The following is a 27565-nucleotide window of genomic DNA, read 5'->3' as shown; positions in this document are numbered from 1 at the left end:
CTGTATTTGTCTTCTGACCACCCCTCTCCGCCATGACACTGGAAACGCTGCAAAGGCTGGAACTGGAATTTACTGGGGGCTGTGTCTACGGCACCTGAACAGTGCCTGGCGCATACAAGCACAGAGCGCATGAATGAATGCATGCGTGGACTCAAGACCCATGTGATTAGTGTGGCATGCCTTTGTGCTCCCGCAGCCCCGTCCCTGCCTCCTGGCAGTTGTCTCCAGGCACGTGATTGCATGTGTGCCCTCTGTGTCCCCACATACTGCAAAATCCCTGAGGCCGAGCATGGAAGAAGGTGCTTGAAGAGCATTTGTCACAGCCACGAATCAAAGTGCTTGCCACCCTGAGCCTCAGTTTCCCCCCTTATACACTGTGAGTGTGGTCACCCTTGAGGCTTTTTAAGCACCCTCCCTGTGTGCCATTCTGGGATCTGTCACCTGTTGGCTGGCCTTTCTGCACCTGTCCCTTGGTGGGTTTGCTGCCCCAGTGCTTGTCCTGACTCTCCAGGATTGGTCACTGCCCAGAGCCTGCCTTCCCCTGGATGAGCAATTAAACCCTCAGAATAGTCCATTGTTTAGAATCAGGTGCCTGGACCCTGTATTTATCTCCAGCATGCTGAGTGTGCTCGAGTCCTTGCCAGCCACGTACGTGGTGGGCATCGTTGGGATGGCTCAGGCTTCTCGGCCCCAAGAGGCCATCTCTCTGGATATGGTGCAGGAGGCAACCAGCTGCCATGGGAGTGAGAGCCAAACGAGGGAAAGGCATGGAAGGGAACCAGTCTTCACTGAGCCCCAGGCACAGGACATGGGTGTTGTCCTTGTGAGGACCACACAAGATTAGTGTCACAGCCTGGGGGTTGGAGACCGAAGAGGCCCCCTTTTACCTGGAATTGCCTCAAGTTTGTAGAATTTATAAGGGACAGAGCTGGGATCTGAACACAGGACTGTCAAACTTTCTCAGCTTCCCCTGGATGGTGGGTGTGATAGCCGGCTGCCATCGGCCCCTGAAGCTGTATGTCGCCCAGTGACTCCCACTGAGCGAGTGGGAGAGGGAGCCAGCCTCGTGGATACTATTACAGGCTCTACGTTTGCAAATAACGAGCTTGATTTCCGGCTTCTTCTTGTCCTCCCTCCCCACCCCCACCTGTTCTTCCAGGGCCGTTCAATCTCACATCCTCCTCGAAGGATGTGGGAGAAGCTTGGAGAGATTCCAGAGTAGGGGCAGAGGGGAGTTGAACGGACCATGCCCCCAGAGCAGAGTGGGTCTACCAGACCAACCCAGAGGGTGGCAGTGGGAGGAATCCAGTCCAGGCCAGACAACCAGCTGACGTAGGATTTAAGGGGACATTCTGGCACTGCCACTTATTAGCCTGGTGACCTTTGGCGAGCTGGCCTTGAGCTCCCTTATCTGTAAAATGGGAGCAATGATAGTCACTGCGTGACGTAGCTCTCTTTCGGGATTTGATCAAGGAATTCATGCAAAATTCTCACCCAGCAGGAAGCACTTGCCTCATTGGCCACTGTCATATCCCCACCGTGCGGCCCAGTCACAGCGCTGGGGGCTGGGGCGTGGGGTGTGGAGTTACAGCTGGGCACGGAACCAGGACTGAGCAATAAGGCGGGTCCCGGGCCTTGGGAATGGGATAGTGACACAGTTTCCAGAAACAGGCACAATATTAGAGCAGGCCAGTCCGAGCCAGGGGTTCTGTAGATGATTATGATGATTATAAGGGGAAGAAGGGTTGGTTCGAGAACACGTGGTAGGATTGAGCTTGCAGGGGACCCAGCTGTTGGAACAGGAGACACAAGGAAAGGGCGAGCCAGACCCTCACTGCAGGCTTAAGATTAGCACCATTTCATGTGACTCAGAAACATTCATTTACAATTTTTCATGTTCATCCTGTTGAAGCTGAACCCAGGAATGTCAGAGCCGGTGTGATCTTAGAGATGAGGATGACTGCCCCGGGCCAGAGCTGGGTAAGAGCATGCCCCTGCTCTTTTCCGTGCCTCTGTTTCCCTTTTGATCCCATGAGAGTGGTAACTTCGATGACCATTTAGGATCTTTCCAGCTCCGAAAGTGACCCCTAGGGATTATTTCTGGGGCTTGTTCAGTGTCAGAAAAAGGGATATGGGCACGCTGAACAGGCAGTTTGGAGGTATGAACGTAGCAGGAGGAAACTGATCCCCTTGGCTGATGCACAAGGATGGGATGGAGGAAGGGGGCGTTGGTCTAGCTGCTGTCCTGTTAGTCTCAAACAGGGCTGTCTCTCTGAGACACTGGGGTCACTTGCACACCACGGGACTGAAGTCTGCTGGTAATCTTGCTGGGGCTCTTCCAACTCCTGATGGAGATTGCTTCCTGACCTAAGCCTGCTAGCCCCTGGCTGCCTCGCTCAGCTCTGGACACCGTCCCTCCAATACATCTGCCCACCATCTGAGCCACTGTGGTCAGAAGCTCATCTGGGCCTGGGCCTGGGCCTGGGCCTGGGCCCTGGAATGGGCCTGGTTGCCTTGAATTGTACATCTGGCATTCCCATGGCTGGTGCCCATCAATGGGGGTGGTGGGGGAGGGGCTGCCTGCCAAGCGGCATCTTCCCTTAAGCCCTGCTGTGTTGGTGACTCTGCAGAACTGAGTTTGCCTCTTTCTGGCTGTTTCTCTGCCTTTGACTCCGAATCTCTACAAGGGTCAGAGCTGTGCGTGAACTCCAGGCCCTGAGACCCTGAGTGGCTGTTACCATTTCACCCAGACATCACTTTGGGCTAAATTCTGTTTCCCGGGACCCTCAAGCTGCTGGCTGGGTTCTTGCCTTAAACAAATTCCTCGGCCGTTCTTCGAGCTGTAGAGATTGCCGCTGCGAGGAGCTGCCTGTGTCCCACCCGTGAAGGGCCCTGCTTGGCCCCATGGGGTGGGTGCCCCAACCTCTGGATGCTCCTGTCTCCGGGTTTCTTCCTGCCACTGGTCCTTGATGCTGCGGTCCCAGCGTGCTATTGGGGCACATGTTCCCAGTTCTGCAACTCTGGCTGGGTATTAGGATGCTTTGGGCATGTAACAGAAAAATAACAAGTGAGCTAAACAACAAGGATTTATTAACTCAGGAAGCTTGTAGATAGAGGCAGTTCCAAGCTGAATAACCTGGCAGTCCCGTAAGGTCAAGGGTATGCGTATTTTCCCACTTCCGCCCGTCTGCATCCTCACCACTGAATCTGCATCATCTCACCAAGGGTCATAGGACAATTCCAGGGGCCATTTGCAGACATGGGGGAGGATGTGCAGAAGAGGAGCATCTTCCCCCAAATCTCTCTCTCTCTCTTTTTTTGTTTTTTTTTAGCAAGGAACCACTTTCCCAGAAATGCTGAGAAAGACTTGCCTTAGCTGTAAAATGGGAGTCATAGGTCCCCACTAGCGAGAATTCAGTTACGTGTCCATGCCCGAACCAGTCACTTGAAAGCGGAATCCAGGGGCACCTGGGTGGCTCAATCATTAAGCGTCTGCCTTTGACTCAGGTCATGATCCCAGGGTCCTGGGACTGAGCTCTGCATCGGGCTCCCTGCTCAGCGGGAAGCCTGAGCAGGGAGCCCAATGCTCCCTCTCTTACTCCCCCTGCTTGTGTTCCCTCTCTCAATGTGTCTCTCTCTGTCAAATAAATAAATAAAATTAAAAAAAAAAAAAGAAAGTGGAATCCAACCACTGCATTGGACTAATCATGGTCCCCCCGCCCAGGCCTGGGGAACAGCTGGCCCCAATAAAAGCAGGCCTCCAGCAACAGAGAAGAAATGAGGGTAATAGCTATTGGGTAGTTCCCACTATTTAACTTGAACTTTTCCTGTTTGCATTTGGTGCCATTTTGACTTCTTCCCCTTTGTACCCATTAGGGTTCTTTGGTGTAAGCAATGCAAGCTGACTTTTAAAACAACATCAGCAAAAGGATTGAAGTCAGAAGGAACTCCAAGAACTGATGGGAAGGCTAGGGGACTAGGCTCAGAAAGGAGCCAGGGCTCCTCTGGGGAGCAAAAAACCCATAAACTAATTGGTGGCAATCAATTTAAAACAACATAACAATTTAAAACAACATAAGCAAAAGGATTGAAGTCAGAAGAAACTCCAAGAACTGATGGGAAGGCTAGGGAACTAGGGGACTAGGCTCAGAAAGGAGCCAGGGCTCCTCTGGGGAGCAAAAAACCCATAAACTAATTGGTGGCAATCTTGCTATGGCCAACAGAAGATTCCAGGATCTGAAAGAGAGCATTCAAGTACCTAGCTTAGTCTCGTGCCCGCCCCTGGGCTACAAGGGAGCTTTGGTTTACTGTCTCCCAAGACCAGGACCCCGGATGAAATCGGGGTGCTATTACAGAAGCAGGGAGAAGGGATGCAGAGTGGCCAATGCCCAGCAAGTGTCCACCACAGTATCACGATGCCTGGCCCAAAGACACAACAGAGATGGTGTGGCACATGTCCCTCATGTGGATAGGGACAGCTGCTTGGAGGAGAATACCCTTGACCACAGGTCCTCACAGAGGTGTTCTCCCTGTGGTATTACCCTGACAGGTAGACCATCCTGTCAAATCCTTCTAGAGGCTTCCTGAGCCACTCACCTGGGCCATGGCCCCTCCTGGCTTCTCCCAGCTCTTCTAGAAATTCTATCAGTGCGTCTTCTATTCACCAATGACAGGAAACTGTCAGGACAGGAAACTAGTGACAGCCCCAGAACATTCCTGAGTCTTTCTTTAAGACTGCACAAATAGAAGATCAAGTCGTAGTCTTACCATCCCCTTGGCATGGTGGGTTTCAGGCTTGCCAGGTCTATCGCTGCAAATAGCAAAACCGTGACCGAGCTCCTGCTGTGGGATAGATCGGGCACTAAGCACTTGGCATACACTATCTCGTTTAACCCACAGATGGCTGTCATTTTCCTTTTCCACAGATGGAGGAAACTGAGGCTTGGAAAGAATCAACGACTTTCCCTTGGGCACAGCCAGTCAGTAACATAGCAGGATTCAAATCTGATCCAGAACCCTTGTTTCAGTCACTTCCTTGTACTGCTCCACACCCCATGGCTAGCAGGCCTCTTTTCTTCCTGCTTGGACTAGGAATGCAATGGGACTTTAGTTTACACATTTGTCCCTGCCAGAGACCCTCTTCACCTTGGGCTTCAGCCTACCACCTGTCAGAGGCTTTGGACTACGCTGGAACTGCTATTGGAGAGGTCAAACCTTTCCTTACCTCACCCAGGGCCGTGGAAGATCACGGAAGCACAATCATGAGTTCCACTTTTTAGCCCTCACGATGAAACCTTATTTTTGCCCTCATAGTTTTCTCTAGAGGACACGGCTCTGTCTTCTGTAGGAGTACAGCATCCTTTCTGCAGCCCTTGTCAGTGCCCTCAACCTGGCAAAAGACCAGGGACTGTACCGGTCCCCGGGGGGTGGGGGGTGGGTGGGCCCGAAGGAACAGTTTGCCAGCTGGGCTCCAAAAAGCCCCAGAGGGTCAGCAGAATCCCAATCAGGGACAGCAACTCCCAGAGCACCCCATCTTTCTCTGTTTCTCATCCTGGTCCTCAATGTAAGTTTTATTCTTTAAGACTCTCTGCCAAGAATGCATGGGTCCATTGGAGGCGTGGATGCTTTTCTTCCAGAAGTTTTCACTTCTGGAAAACTCCTGATGAAAGGATGGATGAAAAATCCTATCACTATGGCCCCCAGGACAGTTGCCTCTATAGAACCATAGCTTAGTCTTCTCTCTTGGGCATCATTTGGGGGGCCAAGAACCAGGAATAGCCATGGAGGCAGGAAATAGTTAAGCATATTTATTAAAAAACAGAGAAAGTTGTCCCTGGTTTTGCTTGGTTCTCTTGAATCCTGGTCACCAAGCCCTCTCAGATATCTAGTCCAAGAGAGCCTGACCTTCCTTGTTCCCTGGCACCGTCCTACGACCGACAATAGTATCCCCCTTATTTTACTCTTTGCTTGGCTACTAGGATGCCCAGAGCTAAGATAGACAACCGGGCAGCTCTCTTTTTAAAACATGTGTATTGTTTCATTATACAATATTTGCACATTTCTTAAGAATCAGAAAATAAAAACAAGTATAAGAATGCAAAAAAAAGTACTCATGTGGGGCGCCTGCGTGGCTCAGTGGGTTAAAGCCTCTGCCTTCAGCTCAGGTCATGATCCCAGTGTCCTGGGATCGAGCCCCGCATCAGGCTCTCTGCTCCGCGGAGAGCCTGCTTCCTCCTCTCTCTTTGCCTGCCTCTCTGCCTCCTTGTGATCTCTGTCTGTCAAATAAATAAATAAAATCTTAAAAAAAAATGTACTCATGTTTCTACTTTAAAAAAAAGTTAATATTTTCATCTATTTCTTTTCATTTTTTTAATGCTTTCTGTTCTGTTTATGTACAGTTTCATGTGATTTTGTTTGCAAGGTTTTTTTCTTTTTACATAAATGGAATCATCCAGTCTATGAAGCTGTGTAGCTTGCTTTTCTCCGCCTCACATCACCTTCTTAAAGGATGCGTAATATTCCACCAAGGGGATCAGAGGTCAGCCAACTTGTCTGTAAGGGGCCAGAGAGTGGATATTTTAGGGCTTTGAGCCATACTATTTTTGTCCCCACTGTTGCATTCTGCTGCTATAGCACAAAGGCAGCCATAGATGTCATGTACATGAGTGGGTGTGGTCGTGTTCCAACAAAACTTTATTTATAAAACAGTCTGTCAGTGGATTTGCCTGCGGGCTATACTGTGCAACCCCGTGATATAGATGTACTCTTGTTTTCATAGACCTGTTAGCCATTTTCACATGTTAGCGCTTAGATTTGCTTCCAGTATCATAAATGAGGCTACGTGGAGTTCGCATAGAATTTTTTTCCTTAGACTATATTCCTGAAGACGGGGATGACTCTGCCCCAAAGTATGGATGCCTGTGAGGCAGAGCTCTTGGCGAAAGCTGTGAAATTGCTTTCCAGAACACTCTGCCAACTTCCACTACCAGCAGTGATGTGAAAGCACCCATTTTCCTAAAGCCCGTGTGTACCAGGCATTGTCCCTCGAGACACTACCTTCCACCCTGCCCTGTCCCTTCACAAACGGACTCTGCTTTTGTCTGATGTTTGAGCCTTAGTTGATGCTTTGATTCTTGAATCTTCCTCATGTTCTGTTTTTGGAAGTGGGCAGGATATAAGCAACCAGAGGGGCACCCAGGGAGCCCCAGAGTCCTGAAGGTCCAGGGTGGGGGGCACTGGCTGCTGGGGCTGACAGCTGCCCTTCTGTCCCAGGTGAGGGACTTCCAGAGCCTGTGAGCCAGGTGGGAGTTGGGAGAGAGAGGAGCAACACGGTAGGAAGGGAAGAGAGTGGCTTTGCGGGTCCGACGAATCGGGATCCCATCAGGTTCCATGTCTGTGAGTGTGGGCAGGTTCTGTGCCTCTGATTGGCTCATGTTGTCCTCTGTAAAGGGAACCAGACAGCCAAGTGCCCAGGAGGCTCCTGCAGACTCCACCTGATCCTTAATAGCAGAACCTCACACAGGACCTGGCACAGGGGAAGGACTGCATGTGTCTCGGTTAAGTGGAATTGACTTGAATGTTAGGGTTCTCAGCCAAACAGCCCCAGCTTTGTTCCTTGTTAGTTGCGCGGTCCTGGGCAATGCACCTCCCTCCCAGGGCCTCTGCTTGCTTGGCTGCAGGATGGGTTTCATGAATGAGGATATTGACGTCGTGTGCACCGATGAGGAAACTGAGCTGTGGGGTGGCTCGTCTGCTCAGGGTCACACAGTGGCTGCACAGAGAGACCAGGGCACCCTCCCACAGGCTGCTGGGAGTGTGAACGAGACGAGGAACGGAAAGTCTCTGACTCAGTGAATGTTTATTCCTTTCCAGAAGCAGGACATACTGCCAGCCTCAGGTCTTGGCTGTGGAAACCGAGCACCGGGGTGTGCAGCCCCCATGGGAACGGGGACTGCCTTGGAGGCAACTGTACGCCTGCTGCGAGTTGCTGGCACTACTGCTTAGGAGGGACTCTCTGGGGAGGGGGAGGGGATCCTCTGGACACCACCCTCCCCAGGGGGCTGCTTCCCAAGCACCTGTCTCGCCTCCATGGGGCCCATCTGCTCTGGGGCCAAGTAGAGAATGCGCCTTTTCACAGCAGCTTTTTGGCCTCGAGAGTGGAGCCCAGGCTGCTCTGACAAGCCCTGCCCCTGGAAGAGGCATCCAAAGCCCACATGAGGGAGAGTGTTCTGGAAGCAACACCTGGCATGGGTCGGTCCAGAAGATGAGCTTTGTCACAGTCAGCTCTGGTCGACCTTGTCAGGCTCATTATCGCTGTCACTAGGGACTGGAGCCAGGTACAGGAGGCTTTACCTCCTCCAGATGACATTTCATCCACCCAGCATCCCTTGAGGATAGGTGTGAGTATGCCCATTTCATGGATAAGGAAACTGGGGCATAGGCTCGTAACCGGTGAGTGACAGAGTGACAAGTGGGGACTTGAATCGTCTGACCCGAGGGCCCATGTTCTTAATCACCACTCATATTTACTGCCTTTCACAGGGCATAAAACCTCTTGGAAAAGTAGAAGGGCCTTTGAGTCTTAGAATAACTGATCTCTTTCCTTTTGGATTTGGCTGTGACCCAGGAACTGGGGGACCCTAGATTCCTTGGGACCAGAGCCCCAGCTCCTTTTTGGACATGCTTATCCACACTTGACCTCTTTCTAGGGAGTATTTCGTCCATTCAGTGATCCAATAAATTTTTTTTTTTGATCTTCCATGTGCCAGGCCTTGTTCTAGGTACAGAGATGCATTGTACATAATAATTAGAACTAACCCTTACTGTGTACAAATACACTCTACACACTGTACCTGGATTAGCTCATTTAATACTCACAACAACCCCATAGATAGCTCTTATCCTTTCTTCGTAGATGAAGAAATTGAAGCACAGAGAGGTTAAGTAATTTGTCCAAGATCCCACAGCTAATGAATGTCAGAGCCAAGATTTGAACCAAGGCAGTCTGGGGTCAGCATCAAAACATGTAACTGCTCCCATATTGTTGTGACTCTCATACTTCCTGCCTTGAAAAAAATCAGAGGCGTTCTTTTCTAACTGGAGTGTTCAAGTAGCACTAAAATAATTTCATTCAGTTTTGTTTGTTGAGAAGTGAACTGGCAGTGAAGAAAAAATGATCCTGGATGTGTGAAGTGTTTGACATCCAAGGGCCAGTGGAGAGAAGTCAAGGTCATGAAAGGGGCCTTGTCCCACTCCCCACCATGGCCTGGACTGCTATGTGCCCTTTGGCAAGTCTTATCACCTCTCTGAGCTTCCATTTCTTTATTGTTAGTACCTATTCTACCTGCCCCCAAGCACTTTTGTGAAGTCTAGATGACATGGCAAATGGAAACAAGATTTCACAACAGAAAAAAAAAAGGGGGGGGGGAAGCACTGGGCAAGAATTTGTTATTGGACCAGAATGAAAATTTGGTCAGTTTGATGAATGAATGAATGAACAAATGGATGGATGGATAGATGAATGAATGTTTCTAGCAGGCCTCCAGATTGGCTTGGGTAACCATTGGCTCTCTTCAGGAGATATTTTGAAAATTTTCAGGATCCCATCGGGCCTCTCTCCTTGGCTATGTCCCAGGTTCCTGTCCCTTGAGTTCTTTTGCATCTGATTTTTTGGTGAGCCTCTGAGACTGTTTTAGCAAACATTTTTTAATAGCTGTTGGGAGATAAGCCCTGTACTAGAGTCTCTGGAGAGACCAAAATGAATCTGGAAGGGTCTCTGTCCTCAGGCACTCACAGGCTAGGAAGAGAAATGATAATACGATTAACTGCCACTACTAATCACTGCCACAAACAATGATGACCAGCAATTATCAAGCATTTATCACTTACTAGATATTGTGTTGAGTATTTATATATGTTATTTCATTTAATCATGACAACAGTTTCATGAATTTACTAAAACTACTGCCCCATTTTACAGGTAAAGAAAATGAGTCAGTAACTTACTCAAGTTCACACAAATCTGAAGTTATAGAGCTGGACATGAACCTGAGAAAGATGGGAATAATAGTAATTCTATTATAAGATAGAAACTACTGTGTAACCTATTAAAGGGGAAAGGACAAGTCCCTTAGGGCTCCGAAAGAGAAGGAAGAAGGGTGATGGTGTTGGTGGTGATGGTGATAATGACGATGGTGCTGCTGCTTTGGATGGTAACAATGACATTTATGATGATGATGAAGGTGACGGTGATGGTGCCGGTGCTGTTGATGGTAATGGTGATGATAGTTATGATGATGGTGGTGTTGTTGGTGATGGTGCTGTTGATGGTAATGATGGTATTTATGATAATGGTGGCCGTGGTGGTGATGGTGATGGTGCCCCTGCTGCTGTTGATGTTAGTGGTGGTGATATTTATGATGATGGTGGTGGTGGTCGTGATGGGAATCATGGGGACGAGAATGATGGTGATGATGATGATAGTCCTCTGGTACCCAGTTGTTGAACTTCTGCTTTGTGCCAGGCCTTGACCTGATTACTTTCTACTATTTCATTTTATCTTCATAACAACTTCCCAACATCAGGACCATCATCTCTGTTTTTCTCACGAGGACCCCGAGCTGGAGAAAGGCTCAGTGGGCTGCCCAAGGGCAGATATCCACTCTGAACTGTCCTGGAGCTTAGGCACGCCTCACTGCAGAGCCACCATGCTCCCCTGTGTACCAGGGTCCCTAACTCGTGGGCCATGGGCCCAGTCATCTCAGAGATGCTCTGTAAATATCTATTAAACGAATATTGACTGAATGGATTCCGAAGGGGCCAACATCTTTAGTCCAGAGGCATAAATATCATGTCTCAAATGAGTATGTGTAACCACTATTTAAATATACGTGGTAGTGCTGTGATTACTGAAATATGAGTTAATTGTAAAGCATGACGTTCAATGTCGCTTTTGTGCTATTCTTCATTTGCCCAGTGAAAAGATGCTAAGTGCATAGTTAGGAGGAGTTTTGAAAAATGTGTGCATAGAAAAAAGAGTCTTGGTGCTGAAAATGGTGGGAAGCATCATGTCATCCCGCATGGCACACGGAAAATGCTTTGCGGGGCGTCTGGCACAGAGATCGCTCAGAGGATGGAGGGAAGCCACTGGGGTGGGGATTGGGAGCCTGCGTGTGTAAGACCTGAGCTGTCACTTTCAGTGGCTCTCTCTCTCTCTGTAAGAGCTGAAAGCAGCACTATTAGCTTTCTCAAATGGCTCTCAAACGCTCACATGAATGAATGAATAATAAAAGCAAGAATGAGTGAGTTATGACGAACGGTGCTCAGGGAGCCCATGAGGGGTTGTTTTCCTTGAGGAGTGCTTAAAAGGGAGAGTTTCTCAGCCTGAGAGCAGAACCAGGATGCAGGGCTGGTGGCTGGACTTACGGCTCTGTGAGTGGTGTTACAAGGCTGGGGTTGTTTCCCTGGGGAGGGGGTTGTGATCTTGCCCTGGGGATGACCATGCTGGAGGAGTGGGGGTGACTGGAGCTTGGCTATGAGGCCATTCTCAGCAGGGCTGTGCTCACCGTTTTTGGATGCATTTTTCCAACTCAAGTGTAAGCTGACAGATGGTGCTGGAATAATATTCTCACTTTTTCTACTTCCCACAGGCCTCCCTCCAACACCGTCCTCCAAGCTCTTAGAAATCTCTGACACATCCCAACCATGAGACCACGGCTGGCTTTTGGCAGGTAAGCTCCCTCTATCTCTCCCCATGCACCCCAGGACACAGAGCAATTTCAGGGCAGCCCAAAGGCCACTGGGCTGTGCTTGCAGCTAGGCAGTAGGTGGGAATAACTTCAGCCTTGGCAGAAGAATGGAGCCCCCTCTCTGAGGAGACTTAAGGAAAAAGCTACCAAATGTCCAGAGTCCTGCAGCTGGCATTTCTGCAAATGGCGGCATATGGCGGTGGAAACGTATCCTGGGATGAAAGCCAGGGAACTGGTTCTGACCCCTGGTCTGCCTTTACTGCTCAGATAGCAAGAACCTCCCTTTCTTGGTCTCTGTTTCCATGTCTGAAAATGAGAGAATGAGACACGGTGAACTGGGCAGCCCATGAGCGGGCCATTCCAGGCTCCAGCCAAGGCCATGGAATGGTGGAGAAGGGCAAAGATCTATGGCAGCTCCCTGCCTCTTCCTGTCCATTTGCTCTCCAGACCTCACAGCCACAGAGAGCCTGGGCCAGGCTGTGTGGGTACTGTGCATGTGCATGGATGTGTTTGGGGGCAGGACCTGCGTCCCTCAAACTCAGACCTGGATGATCACTAACCCCCTGCCTGCCCTCTCATGGCTGGGTAGAACACCACGGTCACTAGAAGGTGCAGGGCCCAGATGGGCAGGGCAGAGGCTATCTACGTGCTGAGAGCATGGACAGGCCCGCAGCAGGATGTGGGTGTGAAGATCAAGCTGGACGAGGGGCAACACAAGGTGGGAGGCACTCATCAGAATGGAGTGAGTACAGGGCCCAAGCTCTTGGGCAGAGCTGCAGGGCAGGCTGGGACAGCTGCCTGGGAAATGGGGCTGGTGGGGTACTGAGAGCCAGAGATGAGTAAGTCCTGTCGCCAGCCTCAGAAGGTGTCCCATCCAAAGGAGGAGAGGCCGTGCAAAGCGCTACAGTATGGGAAACTGGGAAAGCAGGAGGGTTCCATTCTGTCTAGGTTTGGTGGTAGGGGTGGTTTACAGAACACCAGGTGACCTAACTTGACTTGACCCGGGCTTTGAAGGATGAATAGAAATTCACCAGGCTAAAAAAAAAAAAAAAAAAAAAAAAAAAAAATGAAGAAAAGCATTCTAGGCTGAGGAGACAGCAAGCGCAAAGGAGCAGTGGCTGAGGTGGGGGCAGGAAGGGATAGAAGTGAGACCAGGAGAAGTGGGCAGGCTCTCAGATGCTATGTCGAGGGGCTCAGGCTGGGCCCTGTGTGATCAAGGAAGGGCAGTAGTCAGCTCCGTGGGGCCAGGAGAGGCCTCTGGGCTCCAGGGAGAGGCTGCGAGCTAAGAAGTGCTCCGTCAGAACTCGCTAAACCTGAACAATAGGGCCCAGGGCAGGATACCCCTTGTGGAAGCATCTGTGGTCCCTCTGGGGTCCTTCAGGTCTCCCCATGCAGAGCATCCACAGGCACTCTGGGCCGCCTGTCCTGTGGTGGAGGCCTCTCCAGGAGAGGACTGTGGGACTTGCCATCAGAACCCCCTTGTCCCCCTGGCTCACCCTGTCCCCCCATCCCTGAAGACCAGGCCATCCCCCACGACATGCACCCCTTTAAGGACTCAATGCTGTCAGTAAGGCCCTTTTCAGCCCTCTCCTGTCCACGAATAACAAGGTGGCCCTTGTCCTAGAATCATTTCCTATGAAGTAGGTAATGCTGCACAATTTCATCCTTTTACAGTTTCCTCTCTTGGCAGAGCTCAAAAATGTTCTCACATCCATCATCTCAAGGGAGAGTAGGAAGAGTGGGCTCTGGGGCCCAGCGGTGCTGGATTCCAGCCCTGCCTTGTCACTCCCTTGGGGAGCGGGGTGACCAGTCAGAGCCTCAGGTCTCCGTCTTTAAAAACACCTACCTCCTCAGGTGGTTCCAGAACCTACTGCCCAAGCAGGGGGAAGTCTGGCTTCCTGTCCACAGGACAGGCGGCAGTTACAGCCCATGCTTCTCCACCAGCTCCCATCCCTGTGATGGGGCAGGTCGACAGACAGGCAGGGGAACAGAGAAAGGCCTGGGAGTTTTGGCCTCAAAAGGTGGCCTGAGCAGTGAGCACCTCAGCCTTAACAGGCAGGCAGGCCAGTGGCTATGATGCTCCTTTAAAAAGTTCACACAGCAGAACTTTCCTGATGCCTCTTCCATTCCAGGCACTAGTGGACACCAGGAATCCAAACAAGGATTCTGGAGAAGGGACATGTAAACAAGTAAATTGCAATGCATTGTAAGAAAAGAAAAGCGTGTGGAGGGGGGGTGTGTGAGCCCGCCGTGGAGGGACCACGAGGAGTCTGTTGGCTCAGGAGGGAAGGAGGGAGGGCTTCCAGGCCAAGGGTCCAGCATGTGCCATGCAGAGCCCTTAGGAGACATCTTAGTGTGGTGGGGCATCCATGTTGGTGTTTATGATGACCGGCCCTGTAGAGGTCCCCGTTGTGAGGAAGCGTTCGGGGAAGCCAAGCACCCTGCCCACTGGTCAGCTCAGGAGGGTCGCCTTCTGGGCCAGTCTTCACAATTTAAGAAGAAGAGCATCAGTGAGCTCCATGTGAAGGCCAGAGAGGCAACCTCTAGTGTCGGGCGGCAAGGAGCTTCAGGGCTCTCCTTGGTTGGTGTTGAGGGCGTACGTAGCCCACAGCTCTGGAATGGTCCTGGGGACACTGCTGTGTCCATGCTGGGAGCAGGGATAGAGATGAGGGACACTGGGTCCCTGCCCCAAGTGAAGAGAGAGGGGGGTAGATAGGCTGCCCCACACCCACTCGGCATAACTAGTGATGCTCCCATGGGGGACATTCAAAGAGCTGTGCTACTAGAGGAGGGGGAGCTGAGGGCAGGAGCCGGTGACATCCTCAGGAGGGAATCTCAGCTAGATGGTAGTAATAAAAATTGTTCTTATAACTAATGATTACTTAGCACTTACTACCTGCCGGGCACTGTTCTAAGAGCTTTGGAAGGGTTTGCACTTGACTTGCACAAGCCCGCAAGACCATCCTCTTGTGCAAGTGAGGATAACTGATGCACAGAGAGACTGAGTCATTGTCCCAAGCACGCACAGCTGGAAAGTAGCCTCGCCAGGCCCAACCCAGGCGGTCTGGCCTCAGAGTCCGTGCTTGAATGGCTCAGGACACCCTGACCACTAAGCCCTCTCTGAGAACTCCAGGCACTTGGCAGAGTTGGGACTAAATTAAGCTTTGCTCTAACACATAGTAGGTACGCCATAAAAACGTGTTTGCTAGTGAGAACACACAGATGCATGGATCAAAGGGCCCTGGAAGAGGTGGGGCTGAAAATGAGGATGGGGACAGGCTGTGCAGACAAAGGCTGCAGCTCGAGCAAAGGCTTGGGCTCCAGCTGGGGTTGCCTCCAGGAACTGCCAGGTCCGGAGCACAGGAGCACAGACAGAAGAGAGTTTAAGTGCCAGCCTCCCTGCCAACCCTCCCTGCCCTGAAGACCTGGCACCTTCCCCTGCAGCCCTCCCCATCCACCCCATCCAACGTGGGGAAAGGGCAGGCACAATGCTATTCATGTCCCTGTACACTCTCTGTCACCCGTTGCCGCCAAGCCTCCGGGGACTGATCTGACAACAAGACCCCAAGCCCCCCATCTCCCTCCAGAGGCACGGAAGGCATGCACCGCCCAAGAGGGGCCCAGGAAAGGCAGTTCAAAATTTGTTCTTGTAAGAATTTGCTTTCTGACTGAGACTTCAAGGAGCAGGTGATTTTCAAAGACTTTCTTCGAGCTCTGTGGGCTATGAATGGAAAGCCAGGCTTGAGACCTGGCTCTGTGGCTTCCTAGCTGGGCACCTTTGTGTGATGAATTAGCTTCTCTGTACTTTAATTTCCAGCTCCATAAAGTGGGAAGGACAGCAGTTGCAAGATTAAAGGGGGTAAGGTGTGGGGGAGACTCCTGTGTAGGACTGGACTCAGGGAACTGGGGTTTCTCGGCTTCCTGCTTTGCTTCTGGGGCCTTGGTGTCTTCCATGAAATGAAGGTTGGAAGACATCAGTCTGGACACCAGCTAGCTTTGACATCCTGAGATTCAAAATTGCCAACATCAGCAGACTAGATACATAAACATATTTACACACACAAACACACTATATGCCTTCGGGGTATGGGATGTCATTATTTTTATAAATTTAAAATGTGTATTAAGTGATCGTTAGCCTAAATATACAACTTAAAGCAGTCTTTTCTTGTGTTTTCTTCTGGTTACAGAAGTAATACATCATTTATTGAGAACATTTTGGAAGGCCCACGAAGAGAAAAAAAAGCTCTCCCACTATTTCACATTGGAGGCTGACATACAGCCCCTTAGGGATCTAGCGAATTCCTCCCCTCCCCCCCAATTTTTTCTTTGCACAGATTCCTTAAAAATCTCTTTGGGATTCTACTCCGCATTCTCTTTTTTAATCTGAGCTGAGCTGCTGGAGCAGGCCGCCGCCCCAGGGCCGAGAGGAAAGGAGAGGAAGGGGACAGCTGCCACAGCTGTCCCTGCTGGCCCCGGCACCCCCCACTTGGCCCTGGGTGGTTGGCTGGAGGCATCTGACCCTCGGATGTTCTGTGTCTCTGGCGGGGGCACATTCTGCACTAATTTTAGCTTAGCCTCTTAGGCCTGCTGGCCTTGAGGCCCTCACATAATGGACGCCTTATGTAGACAGCTGCCGACAGTGCAAGAAGAGTGTCCCACCTTAAAACATTCCCCATCACCGGCCAGTCCTCTGCTCAGGGAGAACAAGCCGGCTCCCTGTTCCTTCTCCCACCAGGAAGGGGCCGTTGTTGACGTTCATGGCCCAGCAGGCTGGACCTGGCGGGCAGGTGGCCCACCAAACACACGGGGGATTGCTTCTGTGGACAGGGCCGTGTTTTTACAGGACGGGCTTTGATTTGAGCTGGAACAGCTGAGAGACTTCCTGAGAAATTGCTGGGTGGTGTGTTTGCAGCAGGGCCGCAGGGTGTCTGAAACGTCCCAGGGTGTGTACATAGAGCCTTCTGGAGCCTCGTCTTGATGCTTTACCTTTGTCCAGTACATACAGATGTACAGTGTCCTCTGACATTCCATTTTATCCCAATGATGTATGTCTTGAGTGACAGTACTCCCCTGTGACAGGCAAGGGACCTGAGGTGGAGACCAGGAAGTAATTTGCTCAAAGTCACCCCGCAAGTCTGTGGCAGAGACTTGAGCATGAGCGTGGGTCCCTCCCGTTCCAAGCCCAGGACTCTTCCCTTCTATCGGCACCGCCTAAGAGAAACGTTCCGCACTCTCTCTCTCTCTGTGCCTATATTTGGTCTTGTTTTTCCCAGATGAGGTCCTTTCCTTTTCACCTTAAAAGTCATACCTGTTTATTAAAAGTCCATATACCTTCCTGGTCTGTTTCTACAGCACGGATCCTATCATGGAAGACTCTTGCTTCAAAATGCAAGAAGTCCCCCTTTGGCCACAACAAGAAGCCCACGTGCCTTGGCCTGCCCTTCAGCCTCCCCCACGTGCTCCCTTCTGGACCCCTCAAGTCTGGGCTCCTGCAGCACTTAGATCCCTCGCGTGTGGCACCTAGATCGAGTTGGGAAATTTCCCTTATGATCTGCCTCCTGACCAGAATGGAGCTCCCCGAGCGGGAGACCCACGAGCTGCTCATCTGAATGTCCCTGGAGTCTGCCGTGGGCCCAAGTGTCAAGCCCAGTAAATGTCTTGGCCCCCAACCCACAGTCTTTCATGAGAAACCGGATCTTTAGTACAGGCTTAGAAATGAACTGAGGCCTGCCCAGCAGCTGCCAGCCCAGTAAGGAAGTGGCTGCTTGGCTGGGCTCCCAGGAGGGGCCTGCAGGGCCAAGTGGAGAACCCCCGACCCTGTGCAGGCCGGGTAGACGAAAACGGAAGGGCGTCCCCAGATGCGTGCTGGAGCCCAACCCCTGCCCCGTGGCAAACCTTCCCCCTCCCCCACTCCTCCACTCCCCCATCCCCTGGTGACAATACAGCCTGTGTCGTAGGTTCCCCAGCATGGACAGTGGCTCTTTGACCAAGTCTGATGCTCTTCAGGAACAATCCATGGGCATCACGCACTGCTCTGGGGGAAGAGAAATACTCTAGGGACTGTGCTGATTTCGTCAGGGCAGGACCCTTGTTCTCTGACTCCAGATGGGACTCCTCTCTGGGCCATGGCCCCTCAGCCTCCCAGATTGGGGTGTTCTAGATGTTGTTATGGGAGAAGCAGGGCCTTGAAAGTCCCACGGCCTCGGCTCCAGCCAGTCCTGCACTCAGGGGCTGCGGGCCCCTTCTTGCAGGACGTCAATGTCTTCTTTGCAAAGTGGGACTCATGCTAGCAGCCTTTCAGGGCTGTTGTATCTTACGGGAAAGTGCTTTTCAGAAGGTAAAGCATAGCAGCGGACGCAGCATGAAGGCCTGCGTTCCTCCTTCTGGAGGGCTGTCAAGAGCTCGAGAGCCTCCCTGAAAAGCACCCAGGCTGCTCGGTGAGGGTGGTGGCCTCAGGGAGAGGTTCTGAGAGAGGTGGAGGTGGCACATCGGGCCAGCCATGACCATTTCTTTGATTCTGACGTGGTCTTGGAGGTTTAGCCAAAGACAAGACAGAGGAAGAGAAAAACTACTCTTGTTTTCTGATGGAAGTCCGTGGAAAAGCGAGTGTCTGTGATAGAATCCTTTCATTTTCCTTTTAGCTTTCTAGAAAGATGTCTGTCACTGATTTGTCCATTCATTTATTCATTCATCCTACAAATCTCTCCATGGCCTTGACCACCTGCCAGATGTGGCAGGAGTTGCACTAGTAGGCGGCACGGGGACTCTGTCTTTAGACGGCCGCGCATGCAACAGTCATTGTAATCTGGGGTGAAAAGTGACACAGGAAAAGCACAGTGTTGGTGAGGGAGTGGTCGTTTCCTGTAGGGCTGGTTGGAAATGTTTCCATGAAGATGATGGCACCAAAACTTCCAGTTAGGAAGCATAGAGGTAGAAGACCCCAGTCTCCAAAGAAATAGAAGCATAAAATACCCAAGAATAAACTTAAGGAGGTATTGTGAATTGGTCTATCATTTAAATAAAATCCCATCAATTTTCTTTCATAAAATTATTAGAAGGTGCCTCTGCAAAAATAAACATGGGTGAATAGCTTAGAAAAAAGTCCATGTTGGTAAAGGAATAAGGTTCAATGGACAGAACAGAGCACCCAGAAGTAGCCGTGAGTGAGTGCAGCACTCAGAATCAGAGACAAAAAGCCAGAAGATTCCTAACATGCTCTCAAGACAACTGGCTAGCTATTTGCAGATGGAAAACAAAACAAAACAAAACTGGGTCCATACCTCAGTCCTGGTGCCAAAATAAATTTCTGGGTGATTAAAAAAAAAAGAAGAAAGAAAAACAAGAAGCCATTAAGCTATTAGAAGAAAAACAATGAGGGAATGTTTCTATCGTATTGAGACAGAGAACGTGTCCTTCAGTGTAAAACAAATCCAGAAGTCATGGAAGAAAGTAAGTAAAGACCCCGTGGACCAAAACCACAATAATCAAGGTCAGAGCATGATGACAAATGAAGGAAAGTGTCTCAACATTTGTATGACAGATAGAAGGTTACTAGCACCAGTAGAGAAAGAGCTCACAAATGAAGTGAAGACAGATATTCAATAGAGAAACAGGCAGGCAGCTTATGAACAGGCAATATGCACAAGACAAAAAGGGTGGTTGTCATAAGAAAAGTGTGGTCTCCAGGAGTCAAAGGAGGCACATTAAAGAATCAAGATGTACTTCTGGGGGCCTGTTTCAAAAAATGAGAATACTTTGAGAGATGGGGAAATGGGACCCCAAGGATATTTGAGCACTCTTCATATGTTGGGAATTGATACTCATTTTCTAGGGTGGGTGGTGGATTTAATTTGTAAATGTACATACGTTCCACTCAGTGGTCCACTTCTGAACAGGAGTGCTAAGGAAACAAACAAACAAACAAACAAAGATGCCTGGAACTGTGTATGGAAGAAGACAGCCATAATATGTTGGTTAAGAGTGAGGAATCAGAGGTCCCAGAGACCTGGCTTTTAGCTGTGTGACCATGGAGAAGTTACTTAAACCCTCTGAGCCTCAGAGCCCTCATCTGGAAAGTGGGCATATTAAGAACATCACCATCATAGGCTTGTTGTGCACCTCATTGAAGATAATACTTAGAAAACCCTTCATTGAGGGCTGTGTCCCTAGTGAGTACTGAACAAATGTTCACTATTTTATAATTGCCAATGAGGATGTTCATCACAGTATTGTTTATAATAGTGATGATAGGAAACCACCAAACTGGCCATCAGTGGGAACTGACGGTTAATAATTGAAGAAATGCTCAAAGAGAGGCGGCCATCTGGGGACCTGTATTTAGGGACATGGAAGGGTCCCTTTGACATGTTCATGCATGATGTTCGTTTTAAAAAATGGTATCAAAAGCATATGGAAAGGATGTTCCCAAAGACATCAAAGTATACACCTGTGTGTCTAGAAAAGGGTCATTCATGGTAGTTAATGTTCTACAAAGTTCCCACAAACACTGAATGAGTGAGTTGCCCCCACGGGGAATACAGCATTTGGTTCCTGAGAGCCTCTGGTCGCAACATCCTTGTCAACTGATCAGTGCCTAATGTTACTTTACGCGTGTTTCTGTCCAAAACACCTTATGTAGAGAGCGTTGATTCATTAACACTGGACTCACGGCCAAGAGTAAAGTCACCCCTACCTGAAGGCAGCTCACCTAACACATGTACTTTCTCTGTAAGGCACATCACAGCAAAACCACCAATGAAAAGCATAAAAGTGCAAAAAAATTTTAAAAAGCACTAAGGGGATGCTTGTTGACATATGAGGGCTGAAATGAGAAGGCAGCATCGTTTCTTGGCCTCAGCTGGAAAGACGCATGTAGGGCAGCTCATACTTTTCACCGCTCTTCTCATGTCTGCAAATGACTGTAAAATACCATGAGTATTGATTTGGGGGGTGACAAAGAAATTTTAGCAAGTAGGTGAATTTGCAAATACAGGCTCTCTGAATAATGAGGTTCGACTGTACCTAGAAGTGTCACTGTTATCTGAGGGTCAGCGTTTTCTCCCTTTTTCCTTGTCTTGGACAAGCATGAGTATCAATCAAAGCAGTAAGTTTTCTTTTTTTGGGAGGGGGACAAAAACTTGTCATTAGTGGTATTCCATTGTCAAGATAAAAGCCAAACTTGTTAGGATAATGAAAACAGCTATGACTTTTATCTAGTGCTTATGATGGGGCACACACACATCTAAGCCCTTTACACAAATAAGCTTGTGTACTTTTCACCCAAAAGGATAGGGGCTATTAATAGCTTCACTTTACAGGTGTGAAAATGGAGGCAAAGAGAGATCAGGTAACTGGTCTAAGATCCTGGTTAAGAAGAGGCAGAATCTAGATTGGAACGCAGGCTATCTGGCTCCAGAAGCCGTATTTTCAACTGGAATTCTGGTTGCCTAGAATTCAGATGCCCAGGAGCGTCTGACAAGGACTTCCAGTCCAGATTGCAGGCAGTGAGAGGGGCACACCAGGCATTGTGGGTTCATGCCGCAGGAGGCCTCCCCAGCGTAGCCTGAGAGCTTAGAGAAGGTAACATTAGCCAGCACTCCACAGTCTGGCTCCCCTTCCTTTCTCAGCTCCTTCCAGGCACTCCCGCCTTCCACTAGAGCATTCCACCAGCAGCCACACCCAGCTGGCCCCATCCCTGAGCCTGTCGTGCCTTCTTACACTTGTGGGCCTTCTGCCGATCCCCCAGGGCTCAGCTCAAAAGCCATCTTCTCTCTCAGGCCATCAGCAAGAAGTGAGGGCTCCTTCTCCAGCTTGCCCATTCTACTTTTGAACTATATCGCTATGACCCCTACTCACTCATCCATCGACCAGCCTCTAATGAACTTGTCTCAGAGATCCTTGGATTCCCAGCACCCAGTATGTTCCTCACTCATTTGATCTATCAGTACAAGTGTGTTGGATGGACAGGTAAATGAACAGATGGAAATACCTAAGATTCTGAGACCCCCAAAGATCTAGGCAAGCTGGCTTGTAACATGGTTGTTGTTGAAGGCCATTAAAGCTCTGGAGGGTTCTGGAAGGCTGAGCTGTCGGGCCAGGAGCCTCTGTGACCACAGAATAAGGAGGCAGAGCTGCCAGGACTGCAAGGCCCACATTAGCCACGGTGTTGTTTCTGTGGCTTCTGAAAAACCCCCCACCCCAGTGGGAAAGACTAAGAAAGGTCCCATTCAGCTTCTCTTGGCATTTCCAAGGGAAAGGATGGGGTTCGGATTGGCTGGGCCAGGGACATCTTTTCTAAAATAGCTTCATGCATATTCAACTTCTCCCTGAAATAGTCGAGTGGCTATTTTAAGCAGGTTCTACTCAGATGCCCACACATAATGGCATCTACCTTGAGCATGTAAACCAGCAAGGAGCAAAGAAAAGGGTACGGGAGGACAGTGTTAGGAGGCTTTTGATGGATTCCTACCCCTCCTCCCCCAGCCCTTAATGTGTTTTCTTCTCAGGGACTCTCTTGCATGAAATTGGAAGAGTCATGGTTACTATGACAACTCCCTAGAGGAGTTTTCCCATCCAGTGACCTCACCCGCCCAGATCCCAGAAGGCATAATTGCACGGGGGGCAGCGATAACTTGGGGCACGCAATAGGAGAGGTCCGAAACAGAAGCCAGTTCGTGGACACGTAGAGAGCTCCTCGCTGCCCATCTCCTCCTGTTTTACGCACAATTCTAACAGACTGGGGTGGACTGGAAGTGGAGGCCAGGGAGGACAGGGAGAGGTGGGACCTGACCGCAGGGGAATGGGGTTATAACACCTAATCCAGGCGTAGGGGTGAAGAGAGAACAACCCCACAAAGACAATATTTATTAGCAAATATGTGCCAGGACATCAGTGTACCCTGTACTGTTTGCTGGGGAAAGAAAGATAAACAAGACACAGGCATGAAATGGACATGTAAATGAATGATGGTAAGTGTCTTTATCTAGGCTTTAACTTTGTTTCCCACTGCCCCCACCCCCCACCAAGATTCAAAAGAGAAGCTGGAAATACAATGTCGTAAGTGCCACGGTTGAGGTTGAGGACATGGGGATTCGCGAAGGATGGAAGCCAGTCTGAGAGGCAGGGAGGTGAGGTGTGGGCAGAGCCCGTGAGCTTCGTGGTGAGAAAAGGAGGTGGTGGCCTCTGTCTCTGGCGGCAGGCTCAACACACATAGAGGAACAGAGCTGGGAAAGAGCAGGTTGGCTTGAGGAGGGAGGGGGCAGCCCAGGAGGTGCCAAGGAGGAGGTGATAGTTGGGAAGAGGAGGGAGAGGCCAAGCAGCCACGTCCCTGGGGCTCTGGAGGCTCCCTCCATCAGAAAAGCTCTCTGGGGCTACATCCCAGGGGTCAGAGACCACCCCCACCCCACCCGGTCACCTCGGTAGGTCTCCCTGTGTCACGACATTGAACGGATGCTTAGAAGAAAAGGAGACTGTGTAAAAAGCTTCCCAGTGAGAGGTGTGACTCTGAGATGAGCGAGACGTTCACTTCAGTATCCCAGGTGATGCCTCAGGACAAGGATATGACTGGGGAGGCTGGAAGCCTGGGTCCTGGCGGGAAGGCTGTGATGGGGAAGGTCCAACATGGGAGCAGCCTGCTCAGCTGTGTGTCGAGTGGAAGAGACGACTTGCTTTTACAAGTCTGGATTGATAGCCATACCGTTGACCCATAGTCACCCAGGGAAGGCTCTGTTTTATTTTGTTCAGGGCACCCTGAGACAGCAAAGTGTGCGTACAGGACACCTGGCAAACGTTACTTCTCCCATGTAGGCTTCAGGAGCCAATCAGCAGGCAGCCTGGTGCCCAGAGGTGGCTGAGTCCATCTGTCCTGCCCATCCCCTGTTGTTCCTTCATCCGCATGCGGCTTTTTTATTCTCCATTCGTTCCTTCGTTTCTTCGCTCCTTCATTCCTTCAGTTGGAACTACAGACTGGGCTTTCATTGGCACAGAGACCGGTTTCCTCGCTGAATTTTCAGGGATCTGTGCTACCCCTGAAATTCTAAGGAAACAAGCGCATAGCCTGTGTTCATCTTCTGAAGAGAGAGTACATAGCTTCCAGCAGATTCTCAAAGGAGCAGGGGACCCAAAGAAGGTTAAGAACCCCTGAGAGAGATAGGAATTGTTTTATTTTAAAACAAACGATTTTACCTTTTGGTAGATGACCAGGGTGAAGGAGCGCTGAGGGAAATCCCGAATTCCGTGCCGAGCTGTTTTAGATGACAAAGTGTCACTGGGGACTCTCCCAGGGTCCCCAGCTTTGCTGCACACCTAGCGTGTGGGCACACTGCAGCTGAGCTGGGTGCAGAGGCCCTCTGAGCATCGAGGAAGGGCGGGATCCTCTCCCTAAGACTCCTCTTCATTTCTCTCTCTTCCCGACCACGGTCTCTCTGCAAGGCCCCTTTCCAGCCTGTGCTTGGCAGAAAATGAGGAGGCCCTTCTGGTTTGGATAGATTTAGAAAGCTGGAAGAAATCTGAGAAACGAAAAAACATATGAGCTGGAGTTGCTGAGGTCTGGGTATGGAATAAGACTTTGAAGGGAAGGCGAAGCTAAGGCTTATTGATCAGTTATAAAAGTCAGGTTGTGTCAGACCTCATCTGGAAAGCCTCCAGTGGCTCTCTGCCTTGGAGTAAAAGCCAGAGATCTTATAAATGCCTTCACAGTCCCAGTGATGTGACCATCAGTGACTTCTTACATATTCTATGTCCTTTGGCCTCCATACTGTCCCTCAGACTCTGGCCTCAGGGCCTTTGCACATGCTGTTTCCTCTACTAGGAAAAATATACATGTGGCTGACTCTCTCACTTCCCTTAGGTCTTTACTTAAATGTCCCCTTCTTCTCCATGAAGCCCTGTCTAGCCCTTAATTAAAATGGCAAAACCTCCTATTGCCACTACCCCATCTTCTGCAATGCTCTCTTGATTACCATCTAACATGACATTGTGTATTGCTATTCCCAGTGCCTAAGACCATGCGTGGCCCATAGTTGATGCTAAATTAATATTTGTGGAATCAATGGATCGACTCTCTCTTTTCATGCTCTGAGCTAACTGTTTAAACATACTATAATCTGCCTATCCTGTAATAATTCGGCAGGGTGAGTTTTATTCTCCTTCTCAGATGAGAACCAGAGACTCAGCAGCTAGAACCACTTCCTGGGTTCTGGGGTCTCAGATGTTCCTGCTGTCTTTTTGTTTCCACACCCCTGTCCTGCAAGGCTTTGATACTGCCTTCACCAAGGCTCCTTGAGTTAGACAACAGGCTGGGTTTGCACGTGATCCGGCCATGTCCGGGTCAGATGGTGTTTGATATATGCTGGAGGCGCTAGCCACGTACGCTCATCAGAAGCAAAGTAGCACAAAGAAGACAACCTTAGGGGGCTTTTGATGGATTCCCACTCCTCGTTGCCACCCCATACTGTATTTTAAGTAGCAGCTCATTTTTTTCTGGAAGCGATTCCTGCAATGAGGACTTTGCTCTTTGAAAATAAAGGCCGGAACCCAAAAGGAAACCCAGAAGGCCTCAGAGAGCCACAGTGGACATAAGCCAGTTTGTTTGCTGGTAGTAGAATCCATCGGGTGGTCCCCCGCCCGTGTCCTTCATTATTAAGCACAATTCTGACGCACGCCCAGCCTGTGGGAATAGGGGTGGTGGGAAGGTGGTGAGACGGGACCCAGGCTAAATGGATGGGGAGAGAAACCATGCCGCAACCCCCTTCCCGCCGCCGACAGGTGCTCCAGGTACTGAGCACCACAAAGATGAGTACACACAGAGTGTAGCTTTAGGGAGCTTATAGTCCAGCAAACAAAACAGATGGAAAACAATTAAATTTAAATGTATTCATTTATCCAAACCCTCACTCTTGTCCAACAAGGATTCAAGAGAGATCTGGGCAATATAGTTGGTACTAGCCTACAGCTGAGGGGAGGGAGACGCAGGCTCTCAAAGGAAGAAGAGTCTCTTCTTCCTGGGTGGTCAGGGGTCTCCGAGGGGGTGGTGCTGGAGCTGGGAGTGGAGGAGACAGCTGGCCCACTTGGTGACCCAGCAGGAGGCCCTGTGTCTGGAGTCGGGGGCATGAAACCATCCATACCTAATAGGTGCTATGAGCTGGTCCTGTTTCTTGAGGAACTTCTAGTCCAGTGACGCACAGACTCGTACCTACAGTCCCTCCTTCCTCACTCTCAGAAGCCTGTTCTCAGCATATGGAAAGCCCCAGGCTAACGGGGCCTGTGACATTTCCTGTGGTGGCTGAGGCAGATGCTGCTCTAGGCTTGGTCCTCCTGGACCCCAAGTTCAGGCTGCACGGATCATGGTCCCTTGTCGTTCCGGTCACAGGAGTAATACTTGGCTGGTCCTGGCATTCAAACAGCATGGTACTGTTTGCAGAGCTCCACTGCACCCCTCACCCCCTTTGCACCCCACCCCCCATCCCAAGAAGGCTGGCGAGGGCCAATTTTCCAGTGTGTGCACAGGGCCAGAGGGGCGTGGAGATGCCAAGTCTCACTCCCAGAAGTGGCAGAGACAGTTCTGGAACCCAGGTGGAAGGGACAGAGGCCCCGCCCACATCCATGCATGCAGCTGGTAGGGCAAACACGGGCGGAGGACCACCCACCAGCCAGAGAAAGGTGGCGTAGCTGGTGGGCGGAGGCTGGGACTCTGCCATCAGATTGGACCAGGTTCAAATCCTGCCTCTACCAGCTGCAAGCTGTGTGCCCTCACCTCCCTGTGCTTAGGGTGTCTCGCAAGTTAAATGAAAAACCTTTGCAGGTTTGTCATAAGAACCAAATGAGATGCTGTGTGCATATCTACGTGGCAAAGTAAGCCCTGGCTAGCGCCTCGTACGGCTCAGTTTGTGGTGGGCTTTTCGCGAATTATTTCATCTTGTTTTCCATGCCACGTAGAGTGGGTCCCATCACCTCCTTTTACAGACTTACAGAGAAACTGAGTTCACCAAAGCTCCTCTGGCAGCCTATGAGGAAAGCCGAATACTAGCTCTAGGGCCTCAGCCACTAAAAATAATGCTGCCGTTACGTGCCGCGTCTTGTTTCTCTCGTGAACCTTTGGCCCGCACAGGCTTGGCCACTCACCAAGCTTGTGGGGGTGACCCCCTGACCTAGCAGGAGGGAAGCACCAGAGGACTGTGTGGCAGGGAGTCCCTGGAGACACTAGACAGGCCGAGGGAGCTTGACCCTGGAGGAAACGGTCAGCAGCTGGGGCCTTGGGAAGGAAGGGCTGAAAGGTCACAGGCATGAGGCCGAGCCTCATGGCCAAGATGGTTGGTGGCTTTGGACGAGCAAAGTGGTGACCTGGAATCCAGCGGGCTGGGCTTCCCTTTCCCACTTCCTTCCTGTGCCGACTGTCTCGCTGAGTCACCTCCAGGAAGTGGGGGTGGGGAGGTGGGGAGTGAGGAGCCCTGGGTCCTCCCTCGCCTCACCCTCACCTCACCGCGTGACCCTCCATCAACCACTTCCCCTTGCTGGGGCTCAGTTTCCACATCTGTCACCCCAGAGGCCTGACTAGATCTCCAAGGTCAGGCTGAAGGCTTTTTTGGAGGGATGCACCTCTTGGAAGATAGTCGAAGACAAAGGACCACTCAGCTGGTCACCAGTTTAAGATTTACCTTGCATTCCCACAACTTGTTGGGCTTCTCCACGAGCCCCAAGTGTCACCCTCAGGGGATGGGACCTGGAGGGTAGCACGGGGGTTCAGGGGCTGGAATGGTGATGGTCACAGAAAGCCTGCCTCCAGGCCCTCTGGCTCTTCCAGCGTGGCCCTGTCCTCT

General features: G+C 50.5%; 1 protein-coding gene across 4 annotated transcripts in view; it reads left to right on the top strand.

The window, feature by feature from the left end:
• The window catches only part of HIVEP3 (HIVEP zinc finger 3), a 453641-nt gene that overhangs the window by 285114 nt on the left and 140962 nt on the right, over window positions 1–27565 (top strand). For all 4 annotated transcript variants that reach the window (XM_013045173.2, XM_013045195.2, XM_004740641.3 and 1 more), the window contains one exon: window positions 11649–11729. The gene's annotated coding sequence lies outside the window, so the exon portion shown is untranslated. The remainder of the gene's footprint in view (window positions 1–11648; window positions 11730–27565) is intronic.

This window comes from Mustela putorius, unplaced genomic scaffold, assembly GCF_011764305.1.
Source record: "Mustela putorius furo isolate JIRA1106 unplaced genomic scaffold, ASM1176430v1.1 tig00003853_pilon_pilon_pilon, whole genome shotgun sequence".
Taxonomy (NCBI): Eukaryota; Metazoa; Chordata; class Mammalia; order Carnivora; family Mustelidae; genus Mustela; species Mustela putorius.
Note: the sequence above shows the minus strand (reverse complement) of the source record. Positions and strands in the feature narration are given on the sequence as shown.